Consider the following 16,440-nt stretch of genomic DNA (forward strand, 5'->3'; position numbering starts at 1 on the left):
AAATAGTTCTTTCTGAAAATCTTGAATGAGTCATCTTTTCCCAGTCATATCATGTATACATAATAGTAAAAACTTAGTAAGCACTTACTCTGTGGCAGCCACTGTTCTAAGGGGTTTACATGTATTAACTCCTTTAACCTTCTCTACAACGCTGTGAGGTAGGTATTACCAACCTTATTTTTACATATAAAAAATTGACCCAAAGATATTTAATAACTTGCCCACCATCACACAGCTGGAAAGCGGGCCCTGCTGAGCTTCAGACCTCCACAACCTGGTACCTGTACACTATCCCACCTCTGCTAAAGACTAATGAGAGCTGGCTTCTCACTACTGATCATTTTTGTTTTCATCTAACACCTACAACACACACTGGAGGACCATCTGGAAGGGTTAATCTTCCTAACAGACTCCTTAACATAGATTGAGGCAGACAAGCATTCTGTCATCTATCTCCTCTTTGCACCAAGCAAAATGCAACTACCAAGGGTTAGAAAGATTCTCCAGTTGGCCTGTTATTTCTGTTAATATTTAAAAGCCCTCTCAGGCTGGGCACAGTGGCTCGTGCCTGTCATCCCAGCATTGTGGGAGGCCAAGGAAGGTGGATCACCTGAGGTCAGATGTTCGAGACCAACCTGGCCAACATGGTGAAACCCCATCTCTACTAAAACTACAAAAATCAGTCAGGCATGGTGACGGGCACCTGTAATCCCAGCTACTCGGGAGGCTGAGGCAAGAGAATTGGTTGAATCCAGGAGGCGGACGTTGCAGTGAGCTGAGATCACACCATTGCACTCCAGCCTGGGCGACAAGAGTGAATTTCCGTCTCAAAAAATAAAATAAAATAAAGAACCCCTTCACATTAGTGTTAAGTCTCTCAAAAGATGATTCGAAGCCTTCTCTAACCTTCCAGCCTTCTCCTTTGCACTAAAGCTGGCTTACTTTAAGACTTCAACCTTCTTTGTTTGGATTTCATTTACTGTTCAGGAAAATGTAATGACACAGAGGTTTGGTCGTTTCATTTTGTTCTGAACACCTGACATTTGTTGAACTCGCATACGATTTGGAGTCTAACTGAGAGTTCAAACCTGTATTATCACCAGCACAGCCTAAGGTCAAGAAGAAAGTCAGTTAGGTTGAACTGCTTTCAGCTAGTGATGGGACCAAAAAGAAGCATGAATAAAACAAGGAATAAACAAAGGAAAGGTAGAAGATATTTTAGGCAAGAACAGCATGGAGGTGAGAGTGAGCACATTACGGAAGAAATTATAAGAGCCGCATGTCTAGGGCATAGAAGACAGGTGACTAGAAAGAGTGGGAAACGAGAGGGAGGAATGAGGACATACCTGGCCAGCAAGGACTTTACAAACTGCAGGGTAACCTGGGTTTCATGTGGCTGACCACACAGAAATGTTGGACAGGAGCAAACATAATGAGAAGGGTTGGGGGGGGGGTGGTTGATGGGAGGCAATCAAATTAGCCAAAAACAATGTCATCAAACCAAGCATGAAGAGTTATGAGGGCTTATACGAAGCTGATGGCCGTGGAAGAAGAGAAAAAAAAGAAGACTAAGATACCAGAAGGTAAGAAACAAAGGGATTTTTAAAATTACATTAGATATAACAGAAAAGAAAGACAGTCAAAGATTACTAATGTTTCCAGGTTGGGAGAATGATGATACTGTCGGTAAAAATGAAATAATCAGACAGAGAAGTTAGTCAAGGAAGTTCATGAACTGTAGTGGCAACAATGGAATGTGAGGTAACTCCAAAGGAGAAAAAGACTGGAAATAGAACTGGAAACAAGGGGCTAAATTAAACGGTAGAGATTCCAGAGTTTTCCCAAAAAGGTGTAAGTTGAAATCAAAGGAACAGATAGCTCAATGACTGAGTAAGTAGAAAACTAAGAATAGAAGATTAAAAATGGAACCATGGGGCAGCTAGAGACAAGATAAAACTCAACAATGAGGCAGAAAACTCAGCATAGAAAGAGACAGAGAACCAAGATGAAGTGCCCGCAAAAACGAAGTAAAGCTCTGAGACATTTTCCAGTGCTAACAGTGTACTAAAGATATACAAGAGTAAAACCTTCTGTAATTTTAAAGAAATGCCTCTAAATGCTAATGAAACAACCAAAACAGCTCTCTAGGAAGTCTGAGAAATGTCTGATGCAATCAGACTCAAGAGGCTGGGACAGGGCTAATTGTAATTTGGTTTTGGTGTGGATTTTATTAAATGAAAAAGAGTAACAGGAAAGGGGGATGAGATGGAGAGAGAAAATCAAGTCTGTTAAAGTTTTTAGAAACTTGGGAGTTTTAAACCACATGCATTTGACTTTAACATTAAATTCTAATTAGTGATTTCAGAAAAACTGCAATAGAAAAGCCAAGGTGAAAAGAAAATAGTGAAAGGTAAAGAGAAGGAACCTGGATTTAATTCCAGATTCAGTAAAGAATCATGATAGTATTAAAGTTGGAGTACGCATATGGTTTGTATTATTAAAACCTGAGGGAGAAATATGAATATGCTTTGTGTTGTTAAAAAGATCACTCTGGTCACTATGAGTTGAATGAATGGAAAAGAGGCAAGATAAGAAACAGGGACACCAGTTAGGAGACTACAGCTACACAGGAGGCAACTGTTATAGAATCATGATAAGGACTAGAGACAAAGTGGACAAATTAGAGATAATTTACTGTAGAAAGAATTGGTAGAAATCAATTGTGCTTGCCCCTAGAAACTACTCTGGGGGGAGAGTACACAGGTGAAAAGTGACTAAGACAGAGAGGGGTCAAAGGTGACTCTTGGCACTTGCCCCACTTCTCCATGTTCAGTGGGTGGGAGCCGGGTTGTCTGGTTTGAGCACCTGGGTGAACAGCGGAGTCAGCAGGTAAAAGAGGGAAGAAATAATTTGGTAGGGGAAATCAAGTGTTTCACTGACAAGTGTTACATTAGAGATGTTTATAAGACATATACATGGAGATGTATTGTATATACAAGACCAAAGTCTGAAAAGGGTGAGGTGGGGATAGAAACGTGGGCACCTCAGCTGGGCGTGGTAGCATGCTCCTGTTACTTGGGAGACTGAGATGGGAGGATGGCTTTAACCCAGGGAGGTTGAGGCTGCAGTGAACCACAACTGCACCACTGCACTCCAGCCTAGGCAAGACAGTGAGACCCCATCTCAAAAAAAAAAATAAAATAAAATAAGAAAAGCAAAAGGAATGTCATATTTGGGAGGAAAAAAAGTAAGAAAAGAAATGGGGGCACCAACCATATATAAATGGTAATATATAAGTGGTCTTAAAGCCAATAGGACGGATGAACTCACCTATGGCAAGGGTGCAGAAAGTGAAGCAGAAGGAGCTCTGAACAAACCCAACACTTACAAGTTGAGTAGAGGAGGAAGAGCCAGCTAAAAGAATGAGAAGAAACAGCCAGAGGCAAAAGGAAAACCTGAGCAGGGTCACAGAAGCCAAAGAAGAGCATGTTTCCACAGGGAAAATTTCCACAAAATTGGACAAGTGTCCAATGTTGCTGAGAGACATGAGACATGGAGGTGGCCCTGACAACAGTAATATAAGTGAATGATCAACAGTAATTTCAGCGATGATCAAGGCAGATCAACCCACACCTCACCCTCCCTGCCCTATCAACATAGCTTATCACTTCTTTGCTTCTTTTTCTTGGGTCTTTCAGCATCTATTCCTGCCTTCGACAACTCTTTCTCAAATTCAAACTTCCCTAGAGAAAGGTTCTGCTGGAACACCACTTCACTCTCATCTCTGTTGGGTAGAAGCTCTGGGCCACATTATGCCTTGCCTATAGATTGGATGGTCTTGGATCACGAAGCCACCCAATCCGGTCACGTGAAACCAGAACACACGCACCACATGACACCCAGTAGAAGGAGGTGTTCTGGATATAAAGGGGCAGTCTAAGTCCTGGCCTGTTTCCAACACACTTTACAAATACTTAAATCAAAGACCAATGAACAATTTTAGTGAGGAAAGTCTAAGGAATCTTATAGATTCTAGGCAGTTTACCTTTTCTGAACTTGGGATGGGTATCCATATATTTTTATCAATATATGACTGTTTTTTATATCTTACAATTAGTTTACAAAAATTATTTATAATCTCTCATTTAGATAATACATCGAAGACTGACAATTTTTAGAGGAAAAACTACAAAGGTAAAGAAAAACTGTTTATAGGGATGAAGTCACAACATTTAACACAATGATTTAAAGAAAAAAGCTGCCTAGAAGTGGCTTTTAAAACTTTTATGATAAAATGTTTTAAAAATGTAAGAAAAGATAGTTTTTTTTAATAGCATGCATTCATTCCCTATTAAAAAGAAGGAAAAAGTTTCCATCCAAAAATATTCAGGCCCTATAATTTTAACCCACAGGAAAGCCAAGCTAAAATGAAAAAACATTCAAAGGGAAGTTTACAGTGGAAACTCTGACAAATGCTTAACTACAGTGTCATGAACAGCACTGCTATTGTATGCATGTCTATATATTCAAACTTGAATACACACATTCTTCATTTCAATTAATGGCCATAAAAATAGAGGATTATGATACTCAAATCTTGTATATGTCATTGATAAACCTAAACAACAACAAAAAAAAGTAAAAGCATTAACACAAGCTGGAGTCAGAATATTCCACAAACGATGCCCTCACATTTGAAAGTAGGAAGAATGCTAACTTAAACCTGTATAATGCTCAAGGTTTTCAAGCATTCTCAAAATGTATTATTTCTTCTTTTTTCCCGCCTTTTGCTTTTTGTTGTTGTTGTTCTCGTGGAAGGCACAACACTGGATCAAAATGAGTTATTTCATGTAATGACCCTACCAACCCAGTGAGCTAGACTGGCTAGGTTTGATACTTACTTTGCAACTGAAAAACCCAAATTCACCAAAGATAAAGGATTTGCTCAAAATTACATATATTTCAGTAACAGAGACCATATTCAAGTACATATCCTATAGGCTACAAAAAGACCACTCCTCCTTCCACTAAAGTTTATATTATTAACAACATATCCTTTAATAAGGAGACTTCAAATCCCTGCTGAATCAGTTCAAATATCACATACCATACTCTGACTTCTAAATCAGACTCTACTATCCACCCAAGTAATAGTTATATTAATCAATCAATGGTTAGCAGTTCTTAGGCATTCAATGCCCTACTATGTAGGTGTATTACCAGCACACAGAACTCATACTACTGGTGGTCACTGTTCTTCTATCCTTAGAATTTTAAGAGCCTTTAGATCCATTAACAATTAGTAATCATAAAATAATCTATAAATTACTTATTCATGACATTCACAAATAAGATCATATATTTAACACAAACTTAACTGAATAAGAAGTTGCTTTATTATACCTGACTAGTGTCCACTAACAGCTGAAAACTAAGAACAAGATGAATCACTTAGACTGTAAAGTAGTACAGTCTGTTTTATGACTTTACTACACACGAAATATGAATCCAATACATCTCCATTTCTAAACGGTGATTTACAAGGACCAAATCTCCACACCTCCCATTTAATTCATGGGCTGTTCTCGGGAGTATGCTTATAAAGGCCACAATACCTACTAAATATTTGGATTACAGCCATGGAGTATCAGCATCTGCACCATTTCATAAAAAAGAAACCCATTATCATTAAAAAATCAAGACAGCATATAATACTACTACTACACCTACTACACATCTGCCTCAGCCAAACACAATAGACCATCTAAAAGCAAATATGCAAAATGGTAATATTAAATAATATAAATAACCACCATTTATTGAGTACTCAATACATTCCAGGAACTGCCAACCTGCTTTAATGATAACAACAAAAATTGCAGCTAACATTTACTGAGCCTTGATAATGAGCCAGGTAATGTTCTATGTGGTTTACAGAAATTATTTCACAACATCACACATTACAAATGGAGAATCCAAGATACATAGAGACTAAGTATTTCACCCAAGGTCATATTGGCAATTAAAAGAGGGGAGGGAAGGAGAGAAAAAAAGCAGTAATGGAGAAAGGAGATGGGAAGGAGAGGGGAAGAGGAAATAAGAAAAAAAAGGGAAAAATAAATTAGATCCATTACCTATAAAACTTAATTGCCAAATAAATGCAAATATTAATTTTAAGAAAGGTTCTTAAACCTTTTCAAAGAAAAGTGTAAGGCAGCCATAACGTTAAGGGTCTCTTATCTATACAATACAGAATCCTACTGAAAAAGCTCTTAATAAAAACATACACTGAAGCAGCACATATACTAAAATTGGAATGATACAGAGAGGATTAGCATGGCCCCTTTTAAGAGAAAAAAATTTAAATATATATATATATAAAAAATATTTAAATGTATACTGAAACTACAAATCCAAAAATCCATGAAAGAAACAATGAAATCCAACTGACATTGCTCTTACGCAAAACATGGACAAACAATTCAGCTTGGAGATCCTTCAAATATTCACTTGAGGTTGCTTTCCCACTTCAAATGGGGAAATAAAAATGACACAGCTTAGCTTCAGTAAATACTTGGTTACCTGCTGAAACTACATATAAGGAAACCAAAGAAGGGCAAATTGAATAAAGGTTTTTATGATGTAGATATCTATCCTGTAGAACTGAAAACAGACTATTTTCAGATGACTTGGGACACATCGAATGACAACTTGTGGTCCTCTACAACCTAACATCTGGCCTCTTTTTGAGAATGATGAAACTGAAACCCAGAGGTCTCATTGAAACTTTTAGTTTCACAATTATTGAGGATCTCAAAGAACTTTTTAAAAATATGGATTATACCTACCAACATTTACCACTTTAAAATTAAAAATGGGAAAAATTTTAATATGTATTAATTCATTTCAATACAATTGTAAATTTTTTTTAAACTACATTTTCCTCAAAAAAATGAGTGAGAAAAGTGGCACCAGGTTACACTTTTATACATCTCTTTAATGTCTGGCTTAATATAAAGCAACTGGATTCCCAAAACCCACTTTTGCTTCAATTTCTTGCAAAGGTACAGGTAATGTAGATTCTGGAAAACACAGTATATTCATGAGAGAGGGAAAAACATATCATGTCTTAGTATTACTATAAAATTTGTTTTGACCTCACAGACCCCTGAAAAGGTCTCAGGAACCTCTGGGGATCCCCAAAGCATGCTTTGAGAACCACTGATCTAGGATATGAAGTACATACTGAGAAACCATGAGAACCTGGCTCCAATGCTGACTTACCCTGAGAGGAGATTAAGTCACTTAACTTCTCTAGATGCCAATCTCCTTCCCAATAAAGAAAAAATTGGCCAGGTACAGTGGCTCATGCCTGTAATCTCAGCATTTTGGGAGCCTGAGGCAGGCAGATCACTTGAGGCCAGGAGTTCAAAAGCAGCCTGGCCAATATAGAGAAACCCCATCTTGTACTAAAAATACAAAAACAAAATTAGCCAGGTATGGTGGTCCACGCCTGTAGTCCCAGCTACTTGAGAGTCTGAGGCATGAGAAATGCTTGAATCCAGGAGAAGGAGGTTGCAGTGAGCTGAGATCATGCCACTGCACTAAACCATGGGTGACAGAGTGAGAGACTGTTTCAAAAAAAAAAGAAAGAAAAAAATCATTAAGAACAATACCTATCTCCAGTCTGTTAAATTTCCAGGTTTCATAATAAAGATGAAAACACACAGAGATACACTCTGAGGTCTTTGGAAGATTAACTTCTATATAAAGCCAACTTCCAGGGCCTCTCTCCCATGGTGCTGTGGGTGGGGGAGGGAGGGTGCTTTTCTCCTCAGCGAAGACTGGAGGCCGACATCAGCCCTCAAGGATCATCCTCAGAACTGCCATGAGCTGGGCAGCCTTGTTTTCCTACCTCACACATTTATAGTAAAAATAAATAAATAAATAAAGCCAACTTCTCAGGTACCATTCAGGTGAAAGCTTCACCTGCCTGTCCCCAAACATTCTAGTTCCGTTCACTTGGCCCTTGCTAAATGAACTGATTTGTTTGTCCACACTTAGAATAGACACTGAACAAAACATAACTTAACTCTTCAGGGTTAAGAAGTGGCTGCCTGTTTAATTCAGTCTATATAGCACCTAACACCATACTGACAACAAACTAAAATTCTTTTCAACAAATCTTAACTGAAAAGGATATCTCTGAGAATGGGAGAACCTAAAAAAAAATTCTCCCTGAGCCATCAAGTTGAGTCCCAGTTAGTGAAATGAAACTGATGGAGAGGGAAGAACCAATATATGCAATAAAAGATTAGGTTAAACCATATGCAAGTGCCAATTTTATACATCAAGATGGTCAAATATTGGAAATTTCATCTAGTTCAACCTAAAAGAATGCCTTATTTTGTTAACACTCAGACTAATGGTGTTAGTGGCGCCAAAGGTCACTACTCAAATTTGAATGCATACATGGTGAAACTATCCACAAAGAATTTTTGCTTTGTTTTTCCTTTTTGTAACATAAATATTAAAATATACTCAAAAGTAGAAAGGATAGTATAATAAACCTTCACATACTCATCACCCAGGATCAACAATTACCAACCTTTTACCAATCTTACTCCACAGATAATTTTAAGGAAATCCATTTCCACAGTCTCAATGTTCTTCTTCTTAAGAGTTGGGGTCTCGGCCAGGTGCAGTGGTTCATGGTGCAGTGGTTCATGCCTGTGTAATCCCAGCACTTTGGGAGGCCAAGGAGGGTGGATCATGGGAGGTCAGGAGTTCGGAACCAGCCTGGCCAACGTGGTGAAACCCCATCTCTACTAAACTACAAAAATTAGCCAGGTGTGTTGGTATGCCTATAATCCCGGCTACTCGGGAGGCGGAGGTGGGAAAATTGCTTGAATCTGGGAGGCAGAGGCTGCAGTGAGCCGAGATCATGCCACTGCACTCCAGCCTAGGCAACAGAGCGAGACCCAGTCTCAAAAAAAAACAGGTGGGGTCTCACTCTGTTACCCAGGCTGAAGTGCAGTACAGTGATCATAGTTCAATGCAGCCTCGAACTCCTGAGCTCAAGGGATCCTCCCACCTCAACCTCCCAAGAAGCTGGGACTACAGGCACAAGCCACCACACCCTGCTTTTTTTTTTATTTTTGGCAGACACAGGGTCTCATTTTCTTGCACAGGCTGGTCTCAAACTCCTAGCCTCAAGCGATCCTCCTTTCTCAGCCTCTCAAAGTGCTGGGATTACAGGCATAAGCCACTGTGCCTGGCCAAAGACTCCATTTTTTTATGTATTCCATCCTAAAACTACCAGCCTGAAATCTTGTCTGTGATGGCACTGCAAATTCTCCTTTTTCAGCTTCACTTTCAAAATCTTCCTTCTCTCACATTAAAAAGAGAAACACACCTGCTCACTGGTCCCAAACCTTAGCACAGCTCACTTCCATTCTCTGTCACCAAACAAAGGGTCAGTTTGAGTGTTAAGAAAATAAAAACTGGAAAACAAATTCTTTTGCGAATCTAGTAGTTTATCTGCTTTCAACAATACTGAAGGACGATCTAACCAGTTGTTACCAAAAATAATTTTTGGTGATAGATTGATTTTTGACACAAAACTCAGAAATAGTTCAAAGGATTGAGTGATGCTGCAATAACAGAACACTTCCCATTCCTATCTCTTACTTATATAATTAGGACTTGTCAGTGCTTTATCACGATAAAAAAAAGAAGAGTATGAAATAGAATTGGCCGGGTGTGGTGGCTCACACCTGTAATCCCAGCACTTTGAGAGGCTGAGGCAGATGAATCACCTGAGGTCAAGAGTTTGAGACCAGCTGGCCAACATGCTGAAACGCCACCTCTACTTAAAATTTAAAAATTAGCTGGGTGTGGTAGTGGATACCTGTAATCTCAGCTTGAGACAGGGGAATTGCTTGAACCCAGGGAGCGGAAGTTGCAGTGAGCTGAGATCATGCCACTGCACTCCAGCCTGGGCAACAGAGGAAGACACATCTCAAAAAAAAAAAAAAAAGAAATTGATGCTAAATCCCCATTCTGGCAATAATCAATATTCACCCATGTATGAAGAGCTCATTTCTTTAATTTAAAAAAAAAAAAAAGCCACAGTCCTATGCATTTCATCAAGATACATTTCCAATAACTATTTAATATTTTTAACAATCATTTATCAAAACATAATACCTTTATATTAGTTTGAATTATGTGATAATGGCAATGGCAAATTCTGTTTACTTCTGAATTCAATTAACATTTAGAGCCTCATGGTCACAAGCCATTTTAACTTTTTTTATTTTAAAATGATATATTTTTAAAGTATGAGAAGTATGAGAGGGTTAACAGTTAATAAGACTTTCCAGTCTACAAATACTTTTTTTCTGACAAAATTCTGGAGTACAATGGAAATACAACTTCAACAAGCAAACAGTTAAAGAATTCATTCAATTTTTTAGAAGATGATGGTAGGAAACAAATTGCTGTCCACAAGTATCATTAAATACATAAATAAAAGTAATGAAACAGTTTAATTATTAAATGTCAACATTTTAAAATATCCTAGAAATTACATGCTATGCAACTATGTAAACATGTAGAAAAAAAAACTTTTCAGAATCAATACAAAAAATACATTGTTTTACAAAATTCTTTCAAGCCTATATGAGCAAAAAGGTTTGAAAACTGGTGGCATGGAGGCCGAGCACTGTGACTCATGGCTGTAATCCCAGCACTTTGGGAGGCTGAGGTGGGCAGATCACCTGAGGTCAGGAGTTCAAGCCTGGCCAACATGGTGAAACCCCGTCTCTACTAAAAATACAAAATTAGTCAGGCATGGTGGCGCATGCCTGTAATCTCAGCTACTCAGGAGGTTGAGGCACAAGAATTGCTTGAACCCAGGAGGCAGAGGTTGCAGTGAGCCGAGATCGCGCCACTGCATTCCAGACTGGGTGACAGAGCAAGACTCAGTCTCGGGAAAAAAAAAAAAAAAACAACAACAACAAACTGTTGCCATGGGTCATGAGTGATTTTAGCCTCTATTTAGATGGTATTCTAAAAACACGACCTTTGGGGAAATATTTATTTATTTAGTTGTTGGGTTTTGGTTTACACAATAAAGGGGGGTAATACGAGAAGGCATGAAACACATCTGGCTGACTGGGACATCTGAAACTAATAAATAGAGTAAACCAGACTGTTAACAAAACATTTTATCTGAATGCATAAAAATCTTAAAAAGTGTTTAATTATATTTACTTTTAAGTACCAAAACAGGGCATAGCCAGACACCCGCTAGAAAATCTAACAGAATAAACTGTTCATCATCAGTTTAATTTACCCAGTGCCTACTGCGAGCTGGGCCCTCGACATACAAGTACACGTTCCTTCAATAGTTTAAGCATTTTCCAGGGCTCAGACACTGTTCTAGGTACCGACAATACTGCAGGGAACAAAACTGACAAAGATCACTGTCCTGCTGGAGTTTACGCTCGGGCAGGATATACAGATAATAAACATTACAAATAAGAACATAATACAGGCCAGGCCCAGTGGCTCACACCTGTCATCCTAGAACTTTGGGAGGCTGAGGCAGGCAGATTGCCTGAGCCCAGGAGTTCAAGACCAGCCTGGGCAACATAGCAAGATCTCGTCTGTACTTTTAAAATATAAATGAAGTTTTTTTAAAAAATCATACAGTATATTGAAAAGGGACAAGTGCAAGAGAAAAAATAAGCAGAGCAAGGAAAGGAACATGGGGAGAGGGGGGTCACAATTTTAAATAGAATGCACTCGCAGACATAAAGATAGATATTTGCCTAATTATGACATCAGTGTGGTAAGTACTATAGGAGATTAAGGCTCTCAGTGGGAATGACGAGGAGATACCTAGTTCTCCCTCAAAGAGGTAGTGATATATGAGCCAACTCTTGAGAGAGCAAAAAGAAGTTGGCCAGAATCACAAGAGGAAGAAGGGCTCTCCCAGTCAAGAGAATAAATAGCCCGTGCAGAAAGGGCACAGAGAGGTAGGTGCACGTACACAGCACATTCATGGCAGGCAGTGAACCTGGAGGAGGTAAGAGGGTGCCACTATAGAGAAGCTGGGCAGGTTCAGATCCGAGAGCTTCCATTTCTGCTGTGAGGGCCAAGGAAGCACACTACCAGCTCCTGGAGGCAGCTCCCAAAGGTGGGTCCACAGGGGCCACGCTAGAGACAGAGACCTATTGACACTCCCACGACAGGAAGAAAGGAAAGAGCAGAGCCGAGATCGGGGAAGGAGAGAGCAGCACAAACTCAAAAAGCTCCCGAGGCCAGCCACGGTGGTTCACACCTGTAATCCCAGCACTTTGGGAGGCCGAAGCGGGTGGATCATGAGGTCAGGGGTTCGACACCAGCCTGGCCAACATGGTGAAACCCTGTTTCTACTAAAAATGCAAAAATTGGCCGGGTGTGGTGGCGCGCGCCTGTAGCGGGGGGCGGAGGCAGGAGAATCGCTTGAACTGGGGAGGCGGAGGTTGCAGTGAGCCGAGATCACACCACTGCACTCCAGCCTGGTGATAGAGTGAGAGTCCGCCAAAAAAAAAAAAAAAAAAACCGGCAACTCCCAAGCCATTAGAAGCAGAGACACTCAGGGCCCAACGCAATGAAGCTCAGGCCACGACGGAGATGATGGGGCCACTCCCTAAAGGGAGAAAACCTGTGAAAGGGACCGAGCAGTAGCTAGAAATACAAGTCTGGACTGGAGAAAATTCTAGCCTGGAGATACAGACTAAAAAGCCTGAGAAGGGAAACTGAAGGCATCAGAATAGATATGATCCACCTCTCTCTCTCTCTCTCTCTCTCCCCCCACCCCCCGACACACACACACACACACACACACACACACACACACACACACACACACACACAAAGAATAGTATCAAGCATAAAGAAGTGCACCAAGGACGTCTAAGCATTTCCTTTTTCAGAAAGAACTTGCTCACATGAACACTATTATTAATATTTTTTTCATCTATCTTAAGCATACACTGTGTCAAACCCCTACAAATAACTAAAAGCAAAAAAAGCAGCTTCTTAAGAATGAGGCAATGACAAAAACGAGGCTGTTACAGATAACTTTTGGAACCACAAGAAATAAAATTATAATTCAAACCAAAGAGAAGTATTCCGAACCTACTCAAAAGATCAAGAAGGCCAGACACAATAAATTCTAAGTCTAGGCCAAGTATATTTTCAAAGTCCTTCCCAATTTTCTTAAGCTAGCAAAAGATACGGACAGATTTAAAAAACACTATCAGGGCACCACAAAGTTAGATTTTTATGGCCTAATATTTTAGTAATTCACAATAACAACATATAAGCCAATAACATCTTTTAAATTTACAGGAATCCTAAGCAGCAAAGAACTACCCACAAAAAACAAGTTCGCTTATCTTTCCTGAGAGGTTGCACTTTCAACAATACTTCTGTATTAAGGAACAATGCAACAGCACTCTTATTTTAAAATTAAATAGTTTTTCAGCACTTTAAGAAAAATAAACACCTCTGAAGCAATTAATATATTCAAATTCAACAGTCATTTCTTTCAAGAGCTTTTTGACTTGTATTGTTTTCACAAAAGTAAACGTTCTATCCAAATGAAACATCAATTTCTTTTATAGAACTTTAGCCTGAGCCGGGCTTGGTGGTGCGCGCCTGTAATCCCATCATTCTGGGAGGCTGAGGTGGATGTATCACCTGAGGTCAGGAGTTCAAGACCAGCCTGGCCAACATGGCGAAACCCTGTCTCTACTAAAAATACAAAAATTAGCCAGTCGTGGTGGCGGACACTTGTAATCCCAGCTACTTGGAAGGCTGAGGCAGGAGAATTGTTCCAACCCAGGAGGCGGAGGTTGCAGTGAGCCAAGATCGCGCCACTGCATTCCATCCTGGGCAACAGAGTGAGACTCCGTCTCAAATAAATAAATAAATAAATAAATAAATAAGGCCGGGCGCGGTGGCTCAAGCCTGTAATCCCAGCACTTTGGGAGGCCGAGACGGGTGGATCACGAGGTCAGAAGATCGAGACCATCCTGGCGAACACGGTGAAACCCCGTCTCTACTAAAAAATACAAAAAACTAGCCGGGCGAGATGGCGGGCGCCTGTAGTCCCAGTTACTTGGGAGGCTGAGGCAGGAGAATGGCGTAAACCCGGGAGGCGGAGCTTGCAGTGAGCTGAGATCCGGCCACTGCACTCCAGCCCGGGCGACAGAGCGAGACTCCGTCTCACAAAAAAAAAAAATAAAATAAATAAATAAATAAATAAATAAATAAATAAATAAATAAAAGAATTTTAGCCTGTTAGCTAATTTACAAAAGAACTGGTACTGCTACACTCTTTAAAAAATAAAAATAAAAAGCATACTGGCAACAATATGAATTAAGATATGTGAATGCCCTCTTCCATTTTATTTTATTTTTTTTTTTTTATTTTAGAGATGGAGGTCTCACTATGTTGCTTGGGCAGGTCTCGAACTCTTGGCCTCAAGCAATTTTCCTGCTTCAGCCTCCAGAGTAACTGGCACTACAGGCACTAAGCCATGGTTTGGTTATTTTTTGTCTGTTTTTTGGGGGTTTTTTCTGAGATGGAGTTTCACTCTTGTTGCCCAGGCTGAAGTGCAACGGTGCAATCTCGGCTCACCACAACCTCTGCCTCCCAGGTTCAAGCGATTTTCCTGCCTCGGCCTCCCAAAGTGCTAGGATCACAGGCATGAGCCACTGCGCTCGGCCAGCCACGATTTTTTTTAAGGTAGAGAAAAATAAAAGTCTGCAAGTGTTTTAACTTTTAGTAATTCATAAGAATTAACACTATTGTTTTTGTCATTGTACATATACTGACAACAAACACTTTTTTTTTTGACACTGAATCTCCCTCTGTCACCCAGGCTAGAGCGCAGTGGTACGATCTCAGCTCACTGTAACCTCCACCTCCCGGGTTCAAGTGATTCTCTTGTCTCTACCTCCCAAGTAGCTGGGATTACAGGCATGAACAACTACGCCCAGCTAATTTTGGTATTTTTAGTAGAGACAGGGTTTCACCATGTTGGCCAGGCTGGTCCCAAACTCCTGATTTCAGCTGATCCGCCCACCTCAGCCTCCCAAAGTGCTGGGATTATAGGCATGAGCCACTGCACTGGCTGACAACAAACGTTTTTAATGGTGAAGTGCCCTAAAGGCATTTCCTCTAAAAAAAATGTACCCTAATCACATTTTAAAGTTCTAGATCCTCTTTTCCCAATTCCCACTTCTCTCCTCCCCTCTCCTGATTTCTCCTCCCCCCACCCCACCCATCTATCTTTCCCCATTACACACACACACACACACACACACACACACACACAAAAACACAGAGATCCTTTAAACATTTCTACCAGGGAGCAATTTTTTTTTCATGGTGCCCACAAGTAGAAACATTTGCACAAATGGTAGGTTCCCTAACCAATCCCAAAAGAAGCACTCTTTTCTGGTATCAGTTACACACACATTCATACATAAATACCTATTATGTATACAGGCCAGTATTCTTATTTTGAAATGTATACTAAATTATATATACACTAGATATAAAATCCCATCACAAGTGTTTACCAACAAAATCATTTGGGTTATACCAGAATATAAAGCTGCAAAACACACGTGGTCCACAGTACTCCACTGTTTCCCACCCTCCCATTTCCTTTCCTATCCTGTTTCTGCTTTCCTGCCTCCTTTTTCCCCACCATCCCGCATAAACTCTAAGTCCCAGTCTGTGGCTCAGCTAACCCCATGTCTGAACCCTGGTCTGTTTACTTTGAAAGCCCCTTTCCGCTCCAGCCTCTCTCTCCACCCATTCTTAGAGGGTTCTCTCCAATGTCACTTCTTTCATGAAGACTTTTCTGGCTGATTCCCTGAACCTGATGTGATCTCTCCCATCCTTTGAGCCGCAGGGGCCCCTCACTCACATCTCTCTTACAGTACTTAATTTGACTGTATCATGCAATCATATCTGCCCTCTTGAATTATATATAATTATATCTGCATCCCTGTAGTCCTATGAGACCAGCACATAACATGAATACAGCTGAACTGTCTCAAACCCACACCTATACCCAGGCCCTCTAACAAGAATATTTCCTGCCTTAGGAAGAATCTGAGAAAGTTATCTGTCGAGAAAAGTAACACAAAACCAGTATCCTAGTATTTTAACACATTGCCTGAATTTCCATAATGTCATATTACTTGAAAGTGAAAATAAACATTAGCTCAAGTTGTTAAGACATTTTAAAATAAGAGAAATGTGATACAGTCCAGTAGGAAATCAGATTTGGAATTAAAACTATTATTGTTTACCCTGCCTCTCTTAAATTCCTCTTGTCTTTTTCTCCAATGCTCCTAAACATTGTT

General features: G+C 40.0%; 1 protein-coding gene and 2 non-coding genes across 6 annotated transcripts in view; 2 read left to right on the forward strand and 1 right to left on the reverse strand.

Annotated features, from left to right (window-relative positions):
- The window catches only part of PPP2R5E (protein phosphatase 2 regulatory subunit B'epsilon), a 174,586-nt gene that overhangs the window by 101,373 nt on the left and 56,773 nt on the right, over window positions 1–16,440 (reverse strand). The window lies entirely within an intron of this gene.
- Window positions 6,286–6,390, forward strand: LOC112629526. Its single transcript, XR_003120630.1, has one exon. It is a non-coding gene; the product is annotated as a U6 spliceosomal RNA (small nuclear RNA).
- LOC112629604 lies at window positions 7,785–7,926 on the forward strand. The gene has a single exon (XR_003120694.1).

The sequence above is a fragment of the Theropithecus gelada genome, chromosome 7b, assembly GCF_003255815.1.
Source record: "Theropithecus gelada isolate Dixy chromosome 7b, Tgel_1.0, whole genome shotgun sequence".
Classification (NCBI taxonomy): Eukaryota; Metazoa; Chordata; class Mammalia; order Primates; family Cercopithecidae; genus Theropithecus; species Theropithecus gelada.